The sequence below is a fragment of the Molossus molossus genome, unplaced genomic scaffold, assembly GCF_014108415.1.
Source record: "Molossus molossus isolate mMolMol1 unplaced genomic scaffold, mMolMol1.p scaffold_m16_p_3, whole genome shotgun sequence".
NCBI lineage: Eukaryota > Metazoa > Chordata > Mammalia > Chiroptera > Molossidae > Molossus > Molossus molossus.
In genome coordinates, this window is record NW_023425366.1 from 58,693,902 (window position 1) to 58,720,082 (window position 26,181).

At 37.6% G+C, this 26,181-nt stretch overlaps 1 pseudogene; it reads left to right on the forward strand.

Moving 5' to 3' along the window:
- The first annotated feature begins 836 nt into the window (after positions 1-836).
- LOC118642022 lies at positions 837-24,891 on the forward strand (annotated as a pseudogene).
- The last annotated feature ends 1,290 nt before the right edge of the window (positions 24,892-26,181 follow it).

A 26,181-nucleotide genomic window follows, 5' to 3' on the forward strand; every position in this document is an offset into this window, starting at 1 on the left:
CCCAAGATTTGCTGCTGCTTGGGCTAGGTCACTGCTCTTGATTGGCTTCTACTGATACTGCTCGGGATGGGTCTCAGCTGCCAATATGTGCTGCTGCTGCTGTAGGGTGCGTGGGTTCATCTAGTGCCCTGCTGGGGTGTGGAGGACGTGCTGGTATGTTGCTGGGGTGTGTGGGATTTACTTGTACACTGTTGGGGTACATGGGTTCCACTGGCATGCTGCTGATGTTTATGGGTCCCTCTGGTATGCTTCTGGGGCATATGGGTCCAGTTGGTATGTTGCTGGGGTTTGTGGGTTTTGTTGGTATGCTGCTAGGGTTCATGGGTTCCACTGGTGCACTCCTGGGGTTCCTGGGTTTATCTGGTATTCTGCTGGAGTGTGTGGTTCTTGTTGGTGTACTGTTGTGGGACCCTGATGCCTGGTGGGGCTCAGCTCCTGATCAGTTGCTGCTGGGGAAGAGTGTCAGCTCCAGGTTCTCACTGCTACTGTTGCTGTTGCTGCTGCTGCCAGGGGTTGCTTTCAGGTCCCAATCCTTCACTGTTGATGGGGGCTGAGGATGCTCTTCACCTGGGATTTTGCTGCTGCTGAAGGGAGGGGTTCCACTCCAGCTCCACTGCTACAGTGGTCAGGGGCAGGTCTCAGTTGCTTGTTCTGGGGAACTGTACTTGATCAGTTTTTGCTGATGCACTGCTGTAGGCCTGGAGCCTGGGGCCTGGGCTGGCCTGCTCGCTGCTGTGGGCCTGGGTCCTGGGCTGGGTGCACGCTGCCACAGGCCTGGGTCCTGGGCTAGGTGTGTGCCACCATGGGCCTGGGTCCTGGGCTCCCTGCATACCACCATGGGCCTGGGTCCTATGCTGGGTATGCAGAGCCACGAGCCTGGGTCCGGGGCTGGCTGTGCACTGCTGCAAACCTTGAATCTAGAGCCTCTGGGCGCCGTGGGCCTGGAACCTGCAAGCTGCAGCACCAACCCTGAGGCAGGCCTGGGCGAGCTGCTGCTGCTGTTGGGGTTGGAGTTCTGGTTCCTAGCTGCTTTCGGCTCCTGCTTCAGGCACCTACTGTGTGCTGACCATGCCAACACAGCTGAGTTCAGTGGACGGATGGTGCAGGGCACTCTAGTGGACTCAGGTTGCTGGGCCCCAGCTGTGCCCATTTCCTTTTCCCAGGGAATACCCGGGATCCTCCAAAATGGCAGGGCCTCCTGGACACGCTGGGGAAAGCTCACTGGCTTGCCGCTTACCAGGTAGCCTTCCGCTTTTCCTCCACAGCACAGGAACCTTCTGCCCCAGGCTCTGCACTGCTCAAGGTTGGTCTTCCATGCTCATTCACTCACACTCTCTCATACTCTCACACACTCACCCACACTCCGGTCCTGCCTATCACCATCTTCTGAAAAAAAATATTTTTAATAGACATGTTTTTAGAATAGTTTTAGTTTCACAGCAAAATTGCGTGAAAAGTATAGCAAATTCCTATATATCCCCACCTTGAAAATGATCTGTGCTCTGTTTGAAAAAAATATTTTTATAAAGTCTTTTTGAAGACATCAGAGGCCTAATAAGATAGTGAAAAATTACCAGGCCATGATGTAGAAAAGGAGAAATACAGAGAAGTGAGTATAGTTTTGCGGCTGCCCTACTAATAGCAGTGTCTTTCTGGAAGGCTAGAAGGCTCAGCGGCACTTTCTAAAGCTCCTGAGGCATTGACCCATAGACATTAGTCCAGGGTGTACCAGTGGGGGGATAGGGCTAGGTGCAAACTTCAGGAATATGGGTGAATCAGAAGTATACTTTCCCTTACAAGAACTATACCCAAATATCAAATTATCTGTATATAATTTCTCAGCTGCTATTGTTTGATTTGTGTCTGAAAAAAAACTCGATTAAAAAATTTAAGGCAATTCCTCTAGCAATAGATGACCTCAAATCCTTTAATATTTGAAAATGTCTTTAATTTATTTTTGAGATACATTTTCATTAAAGGTAGAAGTATGGTTTGATTGTTTTTTTCTTTAACATGGATACATTTTATTTTCATTGTTTCTGGCATGCATGCTTTGTGATGAAACATCTAAGGCATGATCCTCCTGGGGAGTGTAGCCAGTGCTCCAAATACTGTAAAGCCTTTTCCTCTGGTACAAAAGCAAACTATTTCCAGCCTGTGTAAACTCTGGGAATTGTTCTGCCTATTCCCAGCTTTTTCCATGGCCATCAGATGTGTTTGTGACTCTTGTAGAACTACATTATAATATTCCATTCTAATTATACACGTGCATGACATTTGACTCCCTCCTTTCTTTGAAAATCATTTCAATATTTTTACTTTTCTTTATATGTTCTCGTCTATGTGTATTTCTCCCTCCGCCCTCCCTTATTCCTGACCAAGTGTTTCCCTGACAAGCCTTATTATCCCTTACCTGACATGTAACCCATCACTCTTATCTGGGCAAAGGAAGAACAACAAAGCTATCTTTGAAATGAGCACTCTTTGTTATGTCTGTTCAGTCACAATTAATAGTGTTTTCCTGTAGATAAGCTGTATGAAGAAAAGCTCTAAGGCAGTGCTTCATAAACATCATGTCTCAAGGTGTTGGTACATTCAGGATCAGTAAAAGGGGAAATGGTATTATCTAGTCAACTGCTAACAACTGTGCACAACCTTAGCCCATAACTGTGCATAACCTTGCAGATTCACTTGTTAAGCCTGATTCAACAAATGTTAAATACTAGAAGAAAGCAAATTGGAAAAATCACAGAATTCAAAAATATTAAAAACAAAGTTTAGGAAATACATTGTTTTTTCATATATTACTTACTCACATATGTGTCATCAAGGACAAAGAGAAAAACTCACTGAACTGGTAAGAGTAATATATTTTCTGGATCTTCCTCATTAAGCTTGGAACAACAGAAAGTCAGTTGTTTAGGAGGAGAATGGGTCTCTACTTATGAAACAAAATTGACAATGGGAAGATTAAGGCAAGATATTCCCTGCTCTTCAGAGCAAAACTTGTTGAATATTGCAAACTTGAAAAATATCAACTGATAACATTATAGAAAATCATATAGATATTTCCTATTTGTTTATATTTCTTCTTAGCTCAGATGGATAATGTTTCTACTAGAATTTTTCAACAGCCATTAGAATATTGGCCAGTAAGAACTTAATTTCTTTCTTTCTTTTTTGTAAGAAAGAAAACAATGTATAAAATGTGATCATCCTGAACAAACCAGAGTCTATCATTGCATTTGTTTAAGAATGTTTTCCATAGAGTATAAACTAAATTTTATAGGAATATATCTTTGAATACTCAGTATGCTGCCCAACATTTTAGACTTTATTTTTCTACTTGAATGCTCACATCAAATTCTGTCTGCCTACAAATTTAGAATCTTTAAGTATAAAAATTAAAAATTAATTTTTAATGTCTGTATTCAGATCGATCATTAAAGGCATAAGATTTTTATTCTATAATATAAGAAAAACGCAGTGAAAATTATATAACATTACAATTATTTCAATATTTCCTGGGTCTCCTTTCATGACCTATTTGGTTGATTTTGACTTCCAGAGTAACTGACTTCAGGAGAAACAGTCAGGGATCACATGTACCAACACTTCACTATAAATTAGACCTGGATCCTGCTAAATGCTCATTATTTTTGTCTAATGTTGTTCAAGTTACCCTGCTTACACAGAAGGTCAGAGAGCATTAAACCAAATCTGGATTTTGCACAAACAGAGTAAAATGTGGAATGACATAATACCTAACAGAGTCAGCTGTGATTCAAGATAACTGATGTGCAAGGGCCAAGTTATCAGCTTGCTGAAATTGAACTAGGCTAAATCAATTTGCTTTCTCTGAGGCAACCAAACCAGCAAGGAGACTGTAATTCAGTGTCACATACATGGACATAAGTGGATTCTACATGGAATTCTCACTTCAGACCAAATATCTATAGGCAACAGTGAAGCATCCAAATCTCACTCTAGTTAATAAATAATAAATGCTTAAAAACTTTTATTTATGTTGGAAAAAGAGAGCATTTCCTATAATACTGAAATTTCTACCTAATTTTCTTTTTCTTTTTAAAAGTCATATATTTGTGCTTTATGAATTTCCATAAGTGTAATCAGGTGGATCAAACTGGATTTTTATAGTATAAATATTTGAAATATTTAAGTTGAATAATAATGAATGAAGTTGAAGGGAAAGTTAGCCTATTAGCAGAAGGAGAATCATTTGCTTAGATATTCTATTAGTGACCCTTATTTATATTAACTCAAAGATTTGTATTATAGTATTATTTACTAGAAATTACTAATTGTAAATAAATAGAATTTTTTAACTATAGGCCAGAAACAAGAGTATTAAGTTTGTGTTATTAAACAGAACTCTTCAGCATTGTGGTAATCATTATCTTGGGAATTTATTTATGATTGTTAGGTAACTACTTATGACAATTTCAATACTAAATGAGCAGGCTAAATTAAAACATTGCCTATATATGCTTATTGAAAATAGTATCTTGGCCTGGCCATTGTGGTTCACTGGTTGAGCATTGACCCATGAACCAAGAGGTCACCAGTTCAATTTCCAGTCAGGGCACATGCCCAGGTTGTGGGCCCCATTCCCAGTGGGGGGCATGCAGGAGGCAGCTAATCAATGCTCTCTCTTATTGATGTTTCTTTCTCTCTCTCTCCTCCTCCTTCTCTCTCTAAAATCAATAAAGAAAAAAAGAATTAAAAATAGTATTATGTAGATACATATTAAAACATCACAATAAGAGAAAATATAGTAATTTGGCTTCAACCAAAAATAGAATAGTTGGAAATTATTGACAGTTTATAAAATATGAGTTTATCTAAATTAAAGGTGAGTGAGAAATTTTTGTTACTACTAATACAGAATATATTTCATAAGGAAGTATATATAAAATTTACTTGAACATATACCTTATTATTTATACAAAGAGTACAATCCCTCCTTGCAGGAAGATAATGCAGATACCTCTTCCTGACAGAGCAGGAGTTATCCTCAGGATATGTTCTACCTCTTCTCTTGGATTCAATGCCTGTAACTAGGATATGGTCACAGCAAAACCCAGCATGGCACATGTTAAGCGTTATAAGGGAAGAAAAGGAGTAGACCACGAAGCGGCTGAAAGGATTAACCAGCATGTACCAGCAAGAGCCAAGAAAGTATCCCTTGATATCAGATTTTGAAGATACATGATTGAGGGGACCAGAATACAAAACTAAGAAAGAATTTATTAAAATTGGGGCATTCTTTTAGAATACAAATTTTCATACCCTGGCAAGGATCCTAGGGGATGATGAAAACGATGCTAGCTTGGCTTCCACCAATGGCTCACAGTGAACAAAATTGAAATGCCAGAAATTTCAGGTGCAAACAGAAATTAAAATAATCAAGGAAGTGGGACTGTTGGAGTGGATATGTGATATAAGCACAAGTGCCCCACCAGAAGATGTGTTCAATAGGAAGGCCCAGAGTACTTACCATTGCTGTGCTCGCCTTTGCCATGCTATTAGAGACGTGCTAAAGAGAGGGTCACAGCATCACTAGGAAACATAGCAGTGGCTCTCTACTGCAGATGAGGGCTGTTGGTAGAAGCAGGTTAATGTACTGCTAACACCAATGCAGGTGAAGGTATCTAAAACAATTTATGTCATGTGGCAGTGCGTAAGTTACAACAGCCAGGGAATCATTATTATTATAATTACCATCAAAGTTGGAATGCAAGACAAAGAGGTATGAACTACAGAGAATTGTGGAGATGATTAATAAAACCTGAAATTCTTAGGGGCAAAATAAAGTGACAACAAAGACCAGAAAAAGAAAAAAAGCAAGAATGGATGAGCATGAAGCTGAAGGAGTCTCAATAAAAATTAATAATTCCTTGAACATTTTCCAGATCTGAACCACTGTTCTGTCCTGTTGACAGAAGAAATCACTGAGTTCTCACAACAAAGAATTGTATAATATCCCATCAGTGATTCCCCTTTAATTTCCTATATCTGACTGTATACTGGTGAAAAGAGGTTACTCAGACATGTTGAGGTCTTTGGATGCAGAGTCTGAGTTGATATTGATACCTGGAGAACAAATTGTCATTGTGGCTTTCCTGTTAGGGCCAAAGCCAATTAAAAGTGGAATCCTGGCCAAAGTCCAGGTAACTGTTATTACATTGGGTCCATAGATGTCTTTCCTCAACCCATGAATGTATAATTTGAATTGAGATACTGTGCAGTTAAAGTAGCCCCACATTGGATCATGGCCTGTACCATGAGAGCTATTATGGTAGAGAAGGCAAAGTGGAAGTCTCTATGACTGCTCCCCCATGGAGACAAGATAATAAATAAAAGACAAGGTTACATCTCAGGAAAATGAGGATTAGTGCCACCTTTAAAGATCTGAAGGAAGTAGCAGTGGTGGTACCTATCATATCTTTGTTTAATTTACCAATATGATCCCTGTAGAATGCAGGCAGAGACCAGATAATAATTGTAGATTATCACAATCCCAACCAAACCATAGTGCTGAGAGCATCTTGCATACCGGGGATGCTACTGCTGCTGAAAATTAGTGCATGTGTTTCTTTCAGAATCAGTAAAATGGATCATTAAAAATATATATTTACATAAGACAGAAAAAAATACACACTTGCAGTTTTGCCTAAGGACTATGTTACAGCTCCTCAACTCTTTCTTGATATAATTCAAAGATATCTACACATTCATAAGAACATCACATTGATTTATTACATCATTGTCACCATGCTCAAGCAAGATGGTTAAGAAGTATCTTACATACTGGAACCTTTGGTATGATATTTCCAGAGAGTTAATAATAAACCCTATACAAATGTAAAGATTATCCACTTCAGTAAATTGTTAATGATCCATCACTCAGGGCAAGCCAGGACATCTCCTCCAAAGTAAAAGACAATTTGCCACATCTTGCACCCCCTTCTACAAAAAAAGAAAGCCTTCAGGTGTCTTCAGATTCTGTAGGCAACACCTAACACTACTAGAATTATTGCCCAGGTACATAACGTGAGTAACACAAAAAGGCTGCTTCTGTCTAGTAGGACCTGAAGAAAAAAAGGACATAATACTAAGCTCAGATCTAAGCCTTGCCACTCAGACTGTAAGAACCAACAAGGCTAATGTGATGAAGTTGTCAGTGGTGGAAACTGAAGCCATGTGGAATTTACAGTAAATGCCAATTGGAGGGTTATAGTATAGGGTCCTGGAGTTCATGAACAAGTCCTTGCCATCTAAGCAGATGATTGCACTCCTCTGATAAAAGTTCTTGATAACGCTTCTGAACCCTGTTAAAATTAAGCACCTGACCAAAAGAAATCAAATTAAAATGAGTTTGGAGTTGATCATTATAAAACACATTCTATTGGATACACCAAGGCATAAATTCAATTGGGCCTAGAAGCAGTACACTGCAAGTTAGAAATGATATATTTAGGATCAAGCATAAACTACACCAAAAGGCACATATAAGCTTTTCTAGTAGGCACTTCAGATATTTAAGAAATCACCAGTTGCATCACAGTCCCCTCAGCTCACACCTGCAGATATATATACAAGACATCCCATATAATGTTGGAGAAAAAGGATACAGCTCAAGTTTGGTTTAGAGATAAGTCGGCTCAGTATGTACATGCAAGCCAAAAATGAATTGTGGCTGAATTAAAGATTACTCAGAGATGGCTTTGAAAGAAGTGGTGTGGAAAAATCTTCCTAAAAGGTACAGTTTTGGAAAGTACACCTTTCCATTCACTTTGTGTGAAAGGATAAGTGGTCCAAGTGTAGAATATTGTTGGGTTCATGAGCACTACTGTGCTGTGTGATAACAGTACCAGGTCACAGACGCAATCATTTGAAAAATTAGAGATAATGGGTAAAATGCATGATAGCAGACATATGGAGGAGGGCACAAACTTCAAAAGTCTTTGAATCACTTCTTTTTTTTTGGGGGGGGGGGTCAGGTGACCTGAAAACTGTTTTTCTTTTCTTTTCTATTTTTTTATTTTTTTATTAATTAATTTTTGTTACAGATGTTTCTCCTTTTCCCCCCCCCCTCCCTCCATGCCCTTTCCCCAGTTTGTTGTCCATGTCCACTGTTCATGCATACATGCATATAAGATCTGTGGTTTATCTCTCCCCCACCACCCCCTTCTTTAGGGGATTCTCAGTCTGTACCCCACTTCTGCATCTCTGGGACTACCCCATTCCTCAGACTGTTATGTTCATTATATTCCACAAATAAGTGACATCATATGTAACATGTCTTTCTCTGTTTGGCTTGTTTCACTTAGGTTGATACTTTCAAGGTCCCTCCATGTAGTCTCAAAGGATAAGAGATCTTTCTTTCTTACAGCTGCGCAGTACTCCATTGTGTATATGTACCACAGCTTTTATATCCATTCGTCTACTGATGGACATTGGGCTGTTTCCAGATCTTCACTATTGTAAATAGTGCTGCGACAAACAGGGGGGTACATATATTATTTCTGATTGATGTTCTAGGCTTCTTAGGGTATATTCCTAAAAGTGGGATCACTGGGTCAAATGGAAGTTCAATTTTTAATTTTTTGAGGTAACACCATATTGTTTTTCATAGTGGCTGCACCAGTCTGCATTCCCACCAGCAGTGCACTAGAGTCCCCTTTTCTCCACACCCTCGCCAACACTTGTTGTTTGATGATTTGTTGATGGCAGCCATTCTGACAGGTATGAGGTGATACCTCATTGTTGTTTTAATTTGCATCTCTCTGATGATTAGTGATGATGAGCATTTCTTCATATGTTTCTTAGCCATTTGTATGTCCTCTTTGGAGAGGTGTCTATTTAGTTCCTCTGCCCATTTTTTAATTGGATTCTTTGTCTTCCTTTTGTGGAGTTGTATGAGCACTGTATATATATTGGAAATTAACCCCTTATCTGATATATCATTGGCAATTATGCTCTCCCATACAATGGGTAGCCTTTCCGTTTTGATGATTGTATCTTTCGCTGTGCAGAAGCTTTTGAGTTTGATGTGGTCCCATGTGTTCATTTTTTCCTTTGTTTCTATAGCCTTAGGTGATGTGTCAGTAAAAATTCTGCTGCGTATGATGTCTGAAATTGTGTTGCCTACAGTCTCTACTAGGATTTTTATGGATTCATGAGTTACATTTAAGTCTTTTATCCATTTTGAGTTTATTCTCGTGTAGGGTGTAAGTTGATGGTCTAGTTTCATTTTTCTGCAAGTAGCTATCCAATTTTCCCAGCACCATTTATTAAAGAGGCTGTCCTTACTCCACTGTATGCTCTTGCCACCTTTGTCAAATATTAATTGAGCATTTTTACTTGGGTCCATTTCTGGGTTCTCTGTTCTGTTCCACTGGTCTATATGCCTGTTCTTGAGCCAGTACCAGGCTGTTTTGATTACAGTGGCTTTGTAGTATAACCTAAAATCTGGTATTGTGATCCCTCTAACTTTGTTCTTCCTTTTCAAGATTGCTGCGGCTATTCGAGGCCTTTTTTGGTTCCATATAAACTTTTGAAATAATTGTTCTAATTCTGTGAAGTATGCCGTTGGTATGTTGATGGGGATTGCGTTGAATCTATAGATTTCTTTGGGTAATATGGACATTTTAACGATGTTAATTCTCCCAATCCATGAACAGGGTATGTGCTTCCACTTTTTTATATCTTCTATTTATTTTTTCAATGACCTGTGGTTTTCTGCGAATAGGTCCTTTATTTCTTTGGTTAAGTTTATTCCTAGTTATCTTAATTTTTTTGCTGCAATGGAAAATGGGATTGTTTCCTTAGTTTCTCTTTCTGTGAGTTCATCATTGGTATACATGAATGCCATCGATTTCTTGACGTTAATTTTGTATCCTGCTACTTTGCCAAATTCATTTATTAAGTCTAGTAAACTTTTGATGGAGTCTTTGGGGTTTTCTATGTATAGTATCATGTCATCTGCAAATAATGACAATTTCACTTCCTCCTTTCCAATTTGGATCCCTTATATTTTTTCTTCCTGTCTGATTGCTGTGGCTAAGACTTCTAGTACTATGTTAAATAGGAGTGGCGAAAGTGGGCATCCTTGCCTTGTTCCTGTTCTTAAGGGAAATGCTTTTAGTTTTTGCCCATTGAGTATGATGTTGGCTGTAGGTCTTTCATATATGGCCTTTATTATATCTAGATATGATCCCTCTATTCCCACACTGCTGAGCGTTTTTATCAGAAATGGATGCTGGATTTTGTCGAAGGCTTTTTCAGCATCTATTGATATTATCATGTGGTTTTTATTCTTCATTTTATTTATGTAGTGTATCACATATATGGATTTGCAAATATAGTACCAGTCTTGCATCCCTGGGATGAATCCCACTTGGTCATGGTGGATAATTTTCTTGGAATATTGCTGGATCCAATTTGCTAGTATTTTGTTTAGGATTTTGGCATCTATATTCATTAGGGATATTGGCCTGTAATTTTCTTTCTTTGTTGTGTCTTTTTCTGGTTTTGGAATTAGAATTATGCTGGATTCATAAAACGAGTTTGGAAGTCTTCCTTCTTCTTGAATTTTTTGAATAAGTTTGAGGAGAATCGGTATTAGTTCTTCTTTGAATGTTCAGTAAAACTCCCCCGTGAAGCCATCCGGGCCTGGGCCTTTGTTTGCTGGGAGACTCTTGATTACCTCTTCAATTTCTGTAGTTGTTATTGATCTGTTCAAGTTTTCTATCTCCTCCTGATCCAGTTTTGGGAGACTATGTGTTTCTAGAAATTTGTCCATTTTGCTTAGATTGTCGAATTTGTTGCCATATAATTGTTCATAGTAGTTGTTAACGATCTTTTGTATTTCTGTGGTGTCAGTTGTTATCTCTCCTCTTTCATTTCTGATTTTGTGTATTTGGGTTCTTTCTCTTTGTTTCTTGGTGAGTCTAGCTAATGGTCTATCAATCTTGTTTATCTTTTCAAAAAACCAGCTCTTTGTTTTATTGATCCTTTGAATTGTTTTTTTGGTCTCTATGTCATTTATTTCTGCTCTGATCTTTACTATTTCCTTCCTTCTACTTGCTCTGGGGTTTTCTTTTTGTTTGCTCTCTAGTTCTTTAAGTTGTGAGGTTAGATAGTCTATTAGAGATTTTTCTTCTTTTTTGAGGTAGGCCTGTAGTGCTATGACCTTCCCTCTCAGAACTGCTTTCACTGCATCCCATAGATTTTGTGTTGTTGTGTCTTCATTTTCATTGCTTTCCAGGAAGTTTTTGATTCTTCCTTGATCTCCTCGGTGACCCATTCGTTGTTTAATAACATGCTATTTAACCTCCATGTGTTGAAATGTCTTTGCATGTTCTTGTTGCAATTGATTTCTAGTTTCATGCCATTGTGATCTGAGAAGATGTTTGATATGATTTCAATCTTGTTGAACTTGTAGAGACTTAGTTTGTGCCCTAACATGTGGTCTATCTTTGAGAATGTTCCATGTGCACTTGAGAAGAATGTGAATTCTGTGGTTTTGCGGTGTAGTTCTCTGTAGGTATTTATTAAATCCATTTGGTCTAGTGCTTCACTGAGAGTCTCTGTTTTCTTGCTAATTTTTTGTCTAGAGGATCTATCCAGTGATGTCAGCGGGGTGTTGAAGTCCCCTGCTATGATTGTATTGCTATTGATTTCTCCTTTGAAGTACTCCAGAAGTTTTTTAATATATTTTGGTGCTCCTATATTGGGTGCATATATGTTTATCAAGGTTATATCTTCCTGTTGGATAGATCCTTTCAATAGTACGTAGTGGCCTTCTTTGTCTCTAATTATGGCCTTCATTCTGAAATCTATTTATCAGATATGAGTATTGGTACCCCAGCTTTTTTTTCTTTTCCATTTGCTTGGAAGATTTTTTTCCATCCCTTTACTTTCAATCTATGTGAGTCTTTTGTTGTGAGGTGGGTCTCTTGTAAACAACATATGGATGAGTCATGCTTTCTTATCCAATCATCTACTCTGTGTCTTTTTATTGGAGCATTCAGTCCATTTACATTTAAGGTGATTATTGATATGTACTTATTTATTGCCATTTTTGTTTAGTGTGGTTCTATTTTTCTTCCCATTTCTCCTGGTATTTATAGCAGTCCTTTTAACATTTCTTGCAGTGCTGGTTTGGTGCAAATGTATTCTCTTAGCCTTTTTTTTGTCTGGGAAGCTCTTTATTTGACCTTCTATTTTGAATGATAGCCTTGCTGGGTAGAGTAGTCTTGGATTCAGATCCTTGTTTTCCATGACCTTGATTACTTCATGCCATTCCCTTCTGGCCTGTAGGGTTTCTCGTGAGAAGTCAGCTGAGAGCCTTATGGGGTTTCCTTTGTAGGTAACCTGTTGCTTATATCTTGCTACTTTTAGGGTTCTCTCTTAGTCTTTAATTTTTGGCAGTTTGATTACTATGTGTCTTGGTGTGGGCCTGTTTGGGTTCTTCTTACTTGGGGCTCTCTGTGCTTCTTTAAGTTGAATGCCTTCTTCCTTCACCAAATTAGGGAAGTTTTCTGTCACTATTTCTTTGAATATATTCTCTAACCCTTGCTATATTCTTCCTCTTCAGGGACTCCTATGATGCTAATATTATTCCGTTTCCAGTTTTCCCACAGTTCTCTTAAGCTGTCTTCCTGTTTTTTAATCGTTTTTTTTCCTTTTGGTTTTCTGTTTGGTTGATTTTTTCTAGCCTGTCTTCTAATTCACTGATCCGGTCCTCAGCTTCCCCTACTCTGCTCTTTAGACCTTCCAATGTGTTTTTCATTTCTGATATGTCATTCTTTATTTCTTCCTGTTGGTTTTTAATTTCCAACTGGTTGATTTTCAACATTTCTATGTCTTTCCTCATGGTGCTCATATCCTTACACATGCTGTTGAGCTTCTTCAACATCATGGCTCTAAATTCTAGTTCTGTTAACTTGCTTAACTGCACCTCATTTAGCTCATCTTCCGTAGAGGTCTCTTGTTCTTTCATTTGGCTTTTGTTTCTGTTTTTCACCATTTTGGCTATCACAGTGGGTTTTGGAGTCTGCCAAATTTTCCCTGTGGGCGTTGGTGTTCTGCTGTTTGTGGTTCCCTCTCCTGGGTTTGGATGAGCCAGGGAGGACCAACTTTAAACACCACCATCAAGTCTTAGCTTTTCTAGTTAGTGTTGCTAGCCAAGGGAATGGTAGTTATCCTATAGCTTTTTTTTTTTTGCCTGGAAGCTAGTAGTAGAGGTCACCTGAAGACCCTTGGTTTCTGAGTCGCCTGAACAACCCCCTCAGGTGCTCAGTGTAAGAGGATTTCCCAAGGGTGGGGCAGCTGCTGGTTGTTAATGGGCCTCAATTCGCATTTCAGATGGGGTTGAATCTCTGAGGGAGGGGCCACCGCCTGTCCCCAGGTCCCTGGGAAGGAGTAAAATGACCACAGTCCTGTGTGGCTGCACTCAGCGAAAGCTCTTAGCACCCTCCAAAACCTGAGTGTTCCCACAGAGTTCCAGTCCAGTCTGCCTTCCCTCTGCAGGAGCCCAAGTTGAGTGTCTGCTGCCAATTTAGCCTCTGTCTAGACTCTGCATCGTGGAGCCACCTGAGACTTTTAACCCAAGGGCGCTGCTTCCAGCCAAGGGCGGCCGCGGCTGTGGCACCAGCTGAGGGCGTTTCACTCAGCAGAAACCCAAGGACTGAGCCACAGTAGCGGGACACTGCAGAGGTGGCAGCAACCTCCAGCAGAGTCCCTTGGTCCCCGCGAGTCTGTGCGGCACCAGCCGAGGGCTTAGGACGCAGAGTTCGTGGGACTCAGCCTTTGTAGCAGTGTTCCGTCGAGTCCCCTGGTCCCAGCCAGTCCGTGCCAGTCTGTGAGGCACCAGCCGAGGGCTTAGCAGGCAACAGAGTTCGCAGGACTCAGGCGGGGTCACAGCCGAGGTGGCAGCAGCATCTTCCCGCCGAGCCCCCTGGTCCCTGCCCAGGCGGCTGTGGACCGTGGGCTCCCAGCCCCCTCTCATGTCCTCGCAAGCCTACCAGGATTGAGTCGGTGTCCCTAGTTATGTGGTTCTCCAAGGTGTCTTTCGGGTGCCCCTTCCTGACGATTTGCCTTTATTTTCGTTGTAAATCCAGTTTGGTCCTGGGAGATGGTCTGTGTAGCTCCATTCACTTCGCCACCATTTCCTCTCTCCTCTGAATCACTTCTTATACCTACCATAAAACAACATCATGAAAAAGCCACTAAATAATTGAATAACCAAAATTAAAGCTTGCATAGTTGATATCAACCAACATTGTTCAGTAGGCACTCCAATAATGATATTATGGACACTTATATTGAATGTCCATGGTAGTAGAGGTGGAGGCTATGACTAGGCACAATGGCATGAATGACCACTTATCAAGAATGATATAGCCCTGGCCGGTCTGGCTTAGCGGTTAGAGCCTTCAGACCAGAGAGTCCCAGGTTCGGTTTCTGCTAAGGGCACGCACCTTGGTTGCAGTTTGTCCTCAGCCCTGGTTGGGGTCGTGTGGGTGCAACCACTCAACGTGTCTCTCTTGCGTCGATGTTTCTCTCTCTTTTTCTTCCTCCTTCTCTCCCTCCTGCTCTATCTGAAGATAAATGCAAAAATGTCCTTTGTTGAGGATAAAAAAAAAAGAATGATATAGCTAGCACCACCCATGAGTGTCCAAAACATTTGCAACAGATATCAATGCTGAGACCTTGTATAACATCATTACCTTGAAGAAGAATTGGGCACTTGGCAGCAAACTGACTAACTACATCAGGTTCTTTATGTCCTGAAAGTGTCAATTATTATTTTCTCACAAGAATGAACATTTATTTCAGGTGTAGGTTTGTTTTTCTTGCTCATAAACTTCACTATCTGGGGATTTACTGAGTGCCTAATTCACCTTCATGGAATACCACTCAACACGATATCCAAACAAGGATTTACTTGACCTTGAAAAAGATGAGGGAGTAGTCCCATAACCATAGGATCCATTGGTCATATAATATGCTACACTAAACAGAAACAGCTGGCCTAATAGAGCCCTTGGATGGCTCCTCAGATACAAGTAAAGCATCAAACACTGAATCAATTTCCTTTTTGCTAAAATGGCTGATATACTCCTGGTTTGGATACTGGACACTAAACAGGTCCAAGACCACCTGTCACTATTTGAGCCAAATTAAACAGAGATAGGGTTGAATCACATGAGCATTTATTCTAATAATGTTGGCAGTATGGGGAGAGCAGAAGGTCATCCTGGAAATTCTTCTCTGACCCATCCCCTCACCCCTTGCCATCTGGATGATCATATGCCGGTGAAGGAGAAGATAACTACGTGCAGCTGTGAGCTGCAAGTATCACAGGAAAGGGGAGGGGAGGGTCTGCAGTCTGGCCTTTAGGAGCTTGAAGTCTGATAACAAGTTGGCTAACCTTCTATGATATTACAAATAGTTTAGCCCATTCCTAGGAACTGAGAATGGTCAGCATTCTGGAGGCAAATTTCTGGAAAGGGTCAGCGTCCAGGCACAGTTACCAAGTCAAAGTATGTCCTGTCCTTGGTCTGTTCTCAAAAATTATTATTTTTTTAGATAATGGACCCTTTTAGGTTCTGAGGTGCCTTATCCTTTTACAGCCCTGTTTTTCTTCTTGCAACAGATCCTCCAGTTTCCCAGGGCCAGTAAGAAAACCTCTTATCTAGAGCTAGTAAGGTGAATAATCAAACAACTTGTTCTATTCTTATTATGTGCTCTTCCCCCTATCAGTTTCCGTATATAAACTCAATCAAGAGACATCCATGTGATATTGTGTTCCCAGTAGATATGAATTTATGGGTCTAGGATTCAAAGGTTCAAAGCAGGAATGACTCCACTTCGTACTCCACTTGGGAACTTTGTACTCTTCATTCTTGCAGCTCCAGGTTCTGCAGTATTAGATGTTCCAGATTTCCAGAAAAGCATACTCTTCACAACGCAATCTCCTTTGATTCCACTGACTTCCAAGATATGGTTGATGCTTGAGCACTTTGAACTCCATGAACATATTGATAAGAAACAATTAATTCTATACTGGTAGCCAGAGAAGTCTTCAAAATATTATATTAAATTAAGCGAGGATTTGTATATTTTTATTACTGATAAGGTCAAATATGAAAGACAACTAGCCAGCCTCTGCACGATGTGTTTGTGTGCGCATTAGACAGGTCAGGGAAAGAAACTTTGTGATTTTCAACAATGTTGTCTGCTATGAGGCAACCCTGCATATCTTGTTTATTATTGACACTTTAAAGACTTTAATTTTATGTATGCATTTATTAATTTTTTTCCTATAAATATTGATAAGAGAAAAACTATTTTAGAAAAATGCTAAGAAATATGCATGAGTCAATATTTTCCTCTATATCTTATATTTAAAAGTAAGTGTTTTGTTTCAATTATAAGATGCTAATAATAAAGTAGAGCAGAAATAAAGATAAACTATTTTTTACTAATTTTTTACTTCTGATAGGCTCCGTCTTCATTGTTTTTGTATTCACATAGAGTTAAAAGCTCTTTTAGCACTCAGTAGTAACTAGGGTGATATTGGTCCTTGCAACGAAAGTTACTTAATGTGTCCAGCCTTCGATGACTTTATTGTCATTTGGTGGAGTAAGCTTTAGTGACAAGATAATTGTATTAATTATTTGCCAAGGCTTGTTTCACTCAAGAAAGACAACAATAAGTGAGACAAAGCTTGGATTTTTCTAGAATGTTCTGCCCAGCCCATCATGGTACAGATCCATTACTAGCAAGGAAAGCAGTAATAGTTCATTAATTTTAACATTAATTATGCAAAAGCAAGCCAAACATGAGTTGGAAGACAAGAAATGATGCAGATGGTGCAGAATAATTTCACTAATTGTTTTGGCTTCCAATAATGTAGTACAGTTGTTTCAATTCCCACCTAAACAGATATCCTATGGGCTTTGTTGTCTTGAGAGATACATAATTATCTAACACATTTGCAGCTTCGTGGGTTATGAAGAAGATTGAAACTTGTGTGGACTTAGGAAACAGTAGTTAATGATTTAATGTTTTTGGAAGATTAAAAAAAGAACTCAATGGCAATCCTATAATCTTAGAATTCTGAGAAAAGAAAAAATTTTACACCAAGGTTAATTCAAAAGAACCAATTAAATTTAACCAGAGTGTTCAATACACTTGTAAATTATCCTGTCTTTAGCCAAATAGTGAACAATAGGAAAGGAAAACAACATCCATATTTTCAAAACCAAAAGTTTATTTTATGACTATTATTATGAGCAAATGAATTTTTTTATTCTTGTGGGTCATATGCAATGGTATGTAAGATCCTAATCCAGTTTTTGAAAGTAAATCCAATAGAATTCAAAATCATATTACACAGCTTATACATCATATTTATTGTCTATTTTATGTTATAAAACATTCTTAGTTTAACACTTTTGTGCCAAAACTTCTTCTATACTTTAATGATGAAAAGACCAGCATATTTGAAATTTATTAAAAATCTTTGTCGTACTTTTGGCATTGTCATTCCTTAGGCTGAAGATGCTGGTGGAAAATATTGCCAAAAAAATGGAAGGTTTTTTTTTGTCTTTGTTTTTGTCTTTTTCCTCTCAATCAGTGACCACTGCTCTTGAAGGATAGCCCAATCCCATGACTAGGTAATGCTCACCCTTCTCTTGGCCGGTCTACATAATACATTTTTGGTTTCCATAGCCTTGATCACAACTCTGGAAATATACCTTTCATTCTACTTGTCTCAATTACAATGTTGACTGGGCCATTCATATCCTCTGGCCCCCAGATAGATCCAGATATATTAATATATGCATATGTCTAGGTCTGAGAACTCTATCCACTTCACTGCTCAATTTCTTTTGTTTATACCAATTCTAAAGTAAGTATTCCAACTTATAATTATTAAGATAGTAAAAGGGAGGTGTATGGGAGGAACTGGCGTTTCCATGGATGAGAAATTTATCACTGATGTGGTTTAGAATTGCAAATCGTATTTCTAATATAAGAACATACCTACTTTTTAAGTTTGTTTTATTGTTGCTTTCAAATTTTCTTCATATAATGCACCTTTTATTTTATGCAACCAGGGCAAACCATCACCCCCTCAAGCTTAGACAACCATTGTAATTAAATATGAATAGATAGTAGGACACATTGCCCACCATATGCTTCTTCAGAAGCATTTTCCTACTCTTGCTGCTCTAACACTTTTCAATATAAACTTTAGTTTCAGCTTACCAAATTATAAAGAAGAAATTATTTTATTTTGATTAACATTGCATTGGATTTATTGCACTGGTTTATTGGTCAAATTTTATATTTTTATAATATTGTCATTGTACAGATTACATTGGTTAATTTTTTGATAAAATTATAATTGTAATTCTTGACTACATTTTTTACATTTCCTTTCAGTATCTAAAAGTCATTATGGCTGTAAAAAGATTGCCCTTAAAAATCTTATATCCTCTGCTTTTGATGCTATATAGATATAAAAGATTTTTGCCTACTAAGCTTATATTTAGACAATTTGCTAAAATTCCATTATTTCTAATCATGTGTATGTGGATAAGTCATTTTTCTTTTATATCCTTATGGCATTCTTTTACGTTTTCCTCCTTTTTTATCTTTCTTGTTCAAAGTGCCAGATAATGATGAATAAAAGTAGTATCCTTATTTTTTCTTGATGTTAAAAGGAATGATACTAATGTTTTCCCATTAACAACAGGTTGTGCTGTAACTTTCTTGCAGAATTTATTACCAGGTTTAGGGATTTTCCTTCATTCTAGTCATAGATTAAAATTTCATCCAAACCATAAATTTGTACATTTTACTCTGGTGAATACTAGGTAAACATTTTCTAATAACGGACTCTCCTTACATTTTAAAATAAATGCACCTTGGCTCTAGTGTAATATCTTTCATAGAGAGCAGGTGTAGCTTTTTGAAATTCCTATCTGATTTGTTTGGTATGAATATTTTTATCTACACTTATGAGTGAGTTTGGCTTGATCAAGCTGCCATTGTACAGTTCTGATATCAAGGTTAGACTGTCCTTATGGAAAAAGTGGGAGCATGCATTTCTTTCATTTACATATGCTCAAAAATACTTCTTTATATGACTGAAATGATCTGCTCTTAAATATGGGCTGACACTCTCACAAAGCTATTGTTTCAGTTCCTTTAATAGTTAAATAATTTAGCTCTCGCTTTCTTTTTAAGATAGTTTTGGAAGTTGTGTTTCATAGTGAGCTGCCGCATCTATAATTTAGCATGCAATCATTTGTAGTCCTTCTCTAATCTGTGCTACAGCATATGTTTTTATTCCCATAGGTTAATTTGTGTGCTACATCTCTCTCTATTACATCTCACTAAAAATTTGTTTCTTTTATTATACTTTTCAAGTTTGGATTTGTTGAGTTTCTTTAGTATGTGTCTGATTTCTATGAATCTGTATTTTTTGTATTTATTTATTTATTTATCCTCACCCAAGAACATTTTTCCATTTTTGTTCAGATAGAGTGGGAGGGAGAGAGAGAGAGAAACATCAATGTGAAAGGGACACATCGAGTGGCTGCCTCCCACACAACCCCAAACAGGGCCAGGGACAAACTGCAACTGAGGTACATGCCCTTAGTGGGAACCGAACCTGGGTCTCTGTGGATTGTGGGCCTACGCTCTAACTGCTGAGCAAAACCAGCCAGGGCTTGTTTTTGTTTTTAATTTTTCAAGTTTACTTCTGTTGTTTTCCTTCTGTTTTTAAACTTCTGCATTGGATACAACTTATTAATTTTAAATTTTAAAAAAATTATGTAAATATTATGTATTTGATAATATTATGTCTTTGAACAAATTAAGATGGTTAATTTTTCAATGAAATTAATAGTTCAAGCATTTAAATTTACAAATTCTACTTATACATCAAATTCAGTGCATGCCATATGATTTAGTAGCATTACAGTTTTACTTTCTTGCGTTTTTCAAATCTTTATTACAATTTTTCTTCTATTCTTGAGATATTCAGAAATGTATTTCTAATTTTTAATTTATTTCCTGAATTGAGAATCTATATGCTTCTTCTCATGCCCAGAATATACCATCTATGTAGAACTATTTATGCCTCCTTGGCAGTTCTTAGCCTAGTAATGAGACTCCTATTCATTTCTTCCAATTTGCAGACAGTCTAAGGTTTAGTTGCCTTCTTACTATCAACACTGTTGCCACTATTCATCACCAGATGCCTCTAGTGTCTGCATTTTGCTTACTGATTTCTCTTTTATTTACTTGTTTTGGAGGGGGTTCGATGGATGTTTTCTCTTACTTTCTTTGAGGTCCAGAATGCATTAAAATTTGAAATTATTCAGGACGTGGTTGTTTTGAAATGAGAAGACCATTCAGAGCACATAGTTTGCCTCCCTATCATTAAAATAATAAAACTCTTATTTCATATACAGATATTTATGTGATTAAAATATGTACAATTTGAGCCCTGGCCAGGTAGCTCAGTTGTTTAGAGCATTGTCCCAATATGCAAAGATTACAGGATTGATCTTTGGTCAGAGCATACACAAAAATCAACCAATGAATGAATCAACAAGTGGAACAACTAATTGATGTTTCTGTGTCTCTCTTTCTATCTGTCTCTCTCTCTAAAATAAATAAAATTTTAATATCATCATTAAATTTATATATATATATATAATTTGAGAAAAATGGTAATGTGTAAAGAGGTAAGTATTGGAATATGTGAAATATTGAAGATGAAAGTAGTAAACACATTGGACATTTAAATAAAAAAATAACTAGAGGAGAACCATTTATTTGATTACTTGATCAAGAATACAATACACATGTTCCTATTCTGTAATTTAATTTGCTTCTAGATGAAGGCCAGGCAGGTAAATTTAATAAAACTTCCTGAGAAGTTCTCTTGAAAATATCTTTGTTATTTAAATTAGCAAAAAATGACATTGATAATATACAAATTATTAAAATTTACAATTGCTTCACTATCTTGTTGAAGTCTCTTCCCCACTTTATTTGTCCTCAGTCTGGCAACCATCAGTGTTTCTTTTCTTCATTCCTGCTTGCAGACTTGCATGCTCTTTGGTATAAAGTATATAGCTCTGTTTCTGTTTCCAGCAACATTTCACAATTTTCTCTGGTAAGTTGTAAGTTGACCAGTTTTCACTTACCATTTTATTCATATGAATTTCATTACATAGATTTATGAAAATCAGTATACTCATGCCCATAACTTCAACCCAATAGATTTCCTCAACCTCATTGATTTCTTTATTTCTAAATTATTGACAAATTAGAGAAAAACTATATTTATTTCCTCGACTTTGGTTTTCTTTTCCCAAAATTTCTGTCTCTTTTGCCCCTGTTTTTTATTCATTTATTGAATCTATGCAACAATGTTTTATTTCAGAATTGTCATGACATATCACAGTTATACTGTTCCTCCACTCCTATTTCCATCCTTGTTTTAGGTACAATTTTACATTGAAATATATTCAAAAGTCTATATTTGCCAAAGTTTCCCAGTCCTGGTCCTATCGTGGTTGAATAGTGTTCACCCTCAAGTAAATCCTTCACAGAGGAATAGCGAGTGTTCTTTGAGTTTTTCAACATAGAAAAATTCTTCTCACAGTCTTGATCCTTAAAATGGGCTATTCTACATTTTAAAATATTCAAATCACACTTCCTTTAGTTTCTTGAAAATGCAGCTCCATTGTTCTCTGCTTTTATGTAAGTCTGAATCTTACTTGATTTTCTTTCTTTTTTAATGACACAGAATATTTATTTTCCCGTTAGTATGTGCTGAAGTTACAGATGTTGAAACACAAACCCATCTTGTGGCTGATAAATGCATTTTGAAATGCTATAGAAATGTGAAAAAGGTAGTCCCTGAATAAGTCAATTTCCTCCTGGGGAACTTCCCCAAATGCTTTGTGGACACTGTCCTGCAAAGCTTTTGCATCCTCCAGATGAATGGCATAAGAACTATTCAGACTTTGAGGGCTAGAGGGTACAGACCAAAGAAATTCAGTAGTAGCCACATAATGGTCCATTTTGCATGCAGTCCACATAGCTGCCATCCAGGAAAGATTAAATGCATTGATAGCTAAGGAGCAGAAATGCCCCTGTTACTTCTTATCTGTTCCCCATTATCACGTGTCTCTAGTGAATAAGAGTGACCTTCCTAGCTATATACACATTTGAGCCCTCTCCCAAATGAACGTAAGTCTTTCTTAATCATTTGTGCTTCTTTAACTGTATTTTAAATTTCTCCTTCTATATTGATTCTTTTTCCTGGGTCTACAAATGTACTCATCAATCCTAGGAATAATGCACCACAAATACTTTTCCTTGTGATAAATTCATTTTTAATATAGTGACATAAAGGAAAAAAGAATGAAGAGCGGGAGGTGTAACTTTTGAAGCATTTTTATTAAAAGAAGAGTAGAATCATATTCAGAGGTAGAAACACTATCTGTTAATAAACAAAATTTAGGTCATCTTACTGACTTATTTATCAAGAGACATAAATCAAACGAAAATAAAGTTTTAAAATTTTTTATTTATGGTGCTGTAAAAATGTTGTTCTTTCTTTTTTATGACACAGAATATTTTACCATTAGTATGTGTACGTGTATGTATGTGTATGTGTATGCATGTGTATGTATATATACAGAATAGCAAAAGAGCTATTTAATCTATCTTTTTCACTCAGCATTTCGGAATGAATTTTTGAACCATTCACCTTCCTTGAAAATCTTTTTACTAGAGCTGTATCAGAGTACACTATTAAGCACATTATAAAAGATTAGAATGTAATTTCTTTTGGCACTCTATTTATGTTTACTACTCACTTCAAAGGACATTCAGGATGTAGAAGAGTTATTTTCCCAGGGGTACACATGAAAAATAATCCTGTCAGCAATTCTCCTAGACAAGTGATGCAGAGGCAGTTTTTGCAAAGACATAGTATCCTTTTAAACAGAAATGATTTGTGTTTTCTTGAGGCAATGTCTATTTGCAGCAATGTTAACATTGACATCAGTCGCTAGAAAATGACAGCAGAAGACAAAGGGTCCTCAAGTGTAAAAATCAGCAAGTGAGAGCCTTGGCCATTGGGAAAACGTCAGGATGATCATCAGTGACTACAGATCACAAAAGGGGCATGAAAGGACCAAAGTTATGCCACCTAAATATGATTTTGGGGATAATGATTTTAAGTTGCTTATTCAGAAACAAAAGACTCAGAAAGAACTTTGACTCTAAAGAAATTCATATAGAAAACCTGCTTAAAGTCGGAGCATCATCTTAGCGTCATAATATAAACTAATGAGGCATACCAAGAGGGATCCAGCAAAGCCTGCTGTTGAACTTTCCTTTGTGTCCCACTGTTTCCTGGTGGCCCAGCAAGAATTTGTTCACCACATGTTTGTTCTTTCTCATCTACCTATGAATTGCCTACCTTTCCTTTGAAATCCCAGACTCCTGCCCCCCTTCTCCTTAGTCCAGATGGCATATAAACCTCAACTCCCTAATAAGTCTTTAGATCTCATGTTCATATGGCACCCCCACATTTAAATCCATAATACAGTTTGGACATTTTTTTTCCTTTTAAGCTGTCTCATATTAATTTGATCATTAGCCAAGCCAGAAGTTATTTGGGTTGTTTTGGTTTTTTGATTTTTTTTTTTTTTTTACCTCTACAATGACAAATGAAACTTTTGCTTACATAAAGGCCATAACCTTACAATAATTCCTGTAGAATTCCAAGAGTAGCAACACCATTGACATTATTAGCCTGATGAGGCAAGGAAAGTATTTAGTTGGTATTCCCCAGGGCAAAGAAAATAGTGAAAAGAGTCTCTCTCTCTGTGTGTGTGTCTCTCTGTCTCTTTCTCTCTTTCTGTCGCTCTGTCTCTCTTTCTCTCTGTATCTCTCTGTCTCTGTCTCTCTGTCCCTCTCTCTGTCCCTCTCTCTTTCTGTGTGTGTGTGTGCATCTCTGTCTCTTTCTCCCCCCGCCCCCAGAGAAGGACAAGGACTATGTGCCTTTTGGTGGAGAGTACAGTGAAGATGATGAAATGAATTAGTGAAGGAAAATGTAGTGGATGGTAAAGAGCAGACACAGAAAACCAGAGGGAAAAAAGAAAGGATGAGAGCATTTCTCCAGGAAGAAGAAACAGGTGGCTTCTCATTCAGCTTCCTCAACCATGTGGGACCAAAATCAAAGGTGTCCCCCAGTCCACAAGTTAAATAAAAAGAGAAGACTGGAGAGATGAGTTCAAATAAATTGTTGGCCAATACAAAAGAACTCGAAACCCCTAAAAAACAAAAAACAAACAATCAAAAAAAACAGAAAAAGTTAAAATCACCAACGTGTTTGATTTTGCTGAAGAAGTCAGGGTGACTATATCTGAAGAGGCCAAATTCTTCTTCAAGCAAAATCAGAAAGAAAAACAAGATAATGTTCTTGCAACTATGCCATCCCTCCCTGCCAGGTCAGGATTAAAAAGATCAAGTGGCATGAGCAGCCTTTTGGGAGAAATGGGAGTCAAGAAGCAGATGAGCACCCTAGAGAAGTCGAACTTGGACTGGGAGAGCTCCAAGGAGGAAGAGGGTATTGGTGAAGAGCTAGCCATCCACAATTGAGGGAAGGAAGGGTACATTGAACAGAAAGCCTTTCTACAACAAGTGGATCACAGGCAGTTTGAAATTGAGCGAGATCTTAGGCTGAGCAAAATAAAACTCCGAGATGATGGGGGGGAAATCAATAGCAGCTTAATCTTGTTTACAATGTGAGTTTCTTGTGGGTCTGTGAAATGTCTCCAGTGTTTCTCAAGTTTTTCCCAGAAAGGCCTTTTTTTCTACATTGAATTTCTGTCTTTGTTCTTCTTTTCATGTGGTTTCATTCACTTTACTTTTAAAGTTTGTCCTTAAAAAAATAAAAGCAAAAAAGTGTGTGTGTCTGTGTGGTATGTAAAGGATTTATCTTTTGTTCTATTCTTTCACTAAAACTTCATGATGTAAATGATACTTCATTAAGAAAAGAAAGGTAGTTGCAGTATATTTTTCCATATTTTCTTAGCAGTAAAACTGAAAAAGCAGCACCCATTTCTGATAAAATGCTAAGCAATGCGGGACCAGGGGGATCAACATAATAAAGGCCATATATAAAAAACCTACAGCCAACATCATGCTCAATGGGAAAAACTATAAGCATTCCCCTTAAGAACAATAACAAGATAGGGATGCCCACTTTTGCCACTCTTATTTAACATAGTACTGGAAATCTTAGCCACAGCAATTAGACATGAAGAAAAAATAAAGGGGATCCAAATTGGAAAGGAGGAAGTGAAACTGTCATTATTTGCAGATGACAAGATATTGTACATAGAAAACCCTAAAGGCTCCATCAAAAATCTACTAAACTTAATAAATGAATTTGGCAAAGTAACAGGGTACAAAATTAATGTCAAGAAATCCATGGCATTCTTATACACCAATGATGAACTTACAGAAAGAGAAACTAAAAAAAAAAATCCAATTTACCATTGCAGCAAAAATTTAAGATACCTAGGAATAAACTTAACCAAAGAAATAAAAGACCTCTTCACAGAAAACTACAGGTCATTGAAAAAAGATATAAAAAAGTGGAATATATAACTTGCCCATGGATTAGAAGTATTAACATCATTAAAATGGCCATATTACCCAATGCAATCTATAGATTCAATGCAATCCCCATCAAAATACCAATGACCTACTTCACAAAACTAGAACAAACACTCCAAAAGTTTACATGGAACCAAAAAGACCCCAAATAGCCACAACAATCTTGCAAAAGAAGAACAAAGTAGGAGGGATCACATTACCAGATTTCAGGTTATACTACAAAGCCACCGTAAGCAAAAGAGCCTGGTACTGGCACAAGAACAGGCAGATAGATCAATGGAACAGAATAGAGAACCCAGAAATGGACCCAAGATAATATGCTCAATTAATATTTGACAAAGGTGGCAAGAGCATACAGTGGAGTCAAGATAGAGTCTTCAATAAATGGTTTTGGGGAAATTGGACAGCTACTTGCAA